Source organism: Frankliniella occidentalis, unplaced genomic scaffold (genome assembly GCF_000697945.3).
Source record: "Frankliniella occidentalis isolate FOCC.00 unplaced genomic scaffold, Focc_3.1 Scaffold114, whole genome shotgun sequence".
Classification (NCBI taxonomy): domain Eukaryota; kingdom Metazoa; phylum Arthropoda; class Insecta; order Thysanoptera; family Thripidae; genus Frankliniella; species Frankliniella occidentalis.
In genome coordinates, this window is record NW_026267242.1 from 569417 (window position 1) to 570933 (window position 1517).

The 1517-nt window shown below is 49.6% G+C and overlaps 1 long non-coding RNA gene across 1 annotated transcript; it reads left to right on the forward strand.

Annotated features, from left to right (window-relative positions):
* The first annotated feature begins 6 nt into the window (after positions 1-6).
* On the forward strand, positions 7-1517 carry LOC127749980 (uncharacterized). Its single transcript, XR_008011454.1, has 3 exons — positions 7-225; positions 486-1404; positions 1485-1517. It is a non-coding gene; the product is annotated as an uncharacterized LOC127749980 (long non-coding RNA).

Genomic DNA, 1517 nt, shown 5'->3' on the forward strand with positions numbered 1-1517 from the left:
CTTTTGACGGAAACCCCATCGTTCGTCTACAACGAGTGCTGGCAAAAATGGGGAGCTGACCCCAGACTGCCGAGACCAGGACCCCTGCAAACTCTTCATGACCTGAGTAGCAAGATGAAAAGAAGAGATGACCTTCACAAGGATGAACATTTGGATTTTTTTGAGGAGAGGAAGAGGCAAGAGGGTGGTGAAATATTCGATTACGATAGGCCAAGTTTATTTCAGGTGAGTGCAATGTGTAAAATTCTATTTCAATGGCTTAATGAAATTCCATCTGAATAAGTGCACAATGTTACAATTGTTTTTGTGAGTACCCCTCGCCTGGCGCGTGTGCGGGGGGGGGGGGGGGGCGGGGGCTCCCCTCCCCACCCCCTCGCCTGCTGCACTCCTGACCCAGGCAGCTGGAGTAGGATGGGTTGCCTATGGGCTAGGCGTTGTCCTCCTTGTGTGTGCTGTTCCATAACTTTCCTATATTTTGCCAACAGTACGCTTGGTCGTCGGAAAAACAAATGGCATTGCTGGATGAACAGGCATCAGGCGGAACGGCTTATCTGGATAGCACAGGCGGTTTTATCAGGAACGCACCGCCTGGGCGAGAAGGGGAACTGCCCCGCCCCGTGTTCTACGCTGCGCAGGGGCGCCGGAAGTGGGGGGCAGGGGGGGCCAAATGCCCCCCCTGAATCGGCTGCGGGCCCTTTCGGCCCGCGAAGCGGGCCCTCTCTTAGCCTGCGAAGCGGGCCCTTTGGGTGCTTTTGGGCCTCCGAAACGGGACTGATCAAACGACAAGAGAGAAGCGAAAACTTGGAAAAGGGGCCCCGCGAAGCACTGGAGGTGCCCTTAGGCAGACCCCAGTGGACGAGAAAATGTCCAAGTCATGTCAAGTCAATTCACAAATATGATGTCATTTTAACGACATTTGGAGTCAGAATGATGTCAAAATGACCTCAAATTGACTGAAAATGACGTCAAAATGACATCATATTTGTGAAATGACTTGACTTGACAAGACTTAGACTATATTTTGTCCACTGAGCAGTAAAAGCACTTAGAGATAAATTGCAATTTATTTGAAATATCATTTTGAACACAACGTTGCAAAAAGCTGCATTTTGGTCATTTTTAAAAAGATAAACGCTTTGCGAATAACCGGGCCCTTTTGGAAAAATCCGGGCCCTTTTGTTACTCCGCCCCCCCTGTAAAATCAACTTCCGGCGCCCCTGACGCTGCGCTAACGGTGAAGCCAGTTGTCGGCCATCACAGTGTTCCTGTGTCGCAGATGATGACAACTCCACAGAGTGCTGCGGCTTGCTGCAACTGGCTCCTACATCTGAGGTGTCAGTGGAACCAAAAATGGAGCGGGGCGGCGGGCCGCCTGTTTAAGACCGTCGTGATTGATGACAGCTGGTAAATAAGTACAACAAGTAATAATATTTGATGGAATAACAATCTTTATTCGTTTCTAGACAAGAAAAATGTGTTTGCAGGGCTTATATACACTCGGTACTTATCTGCTTCAA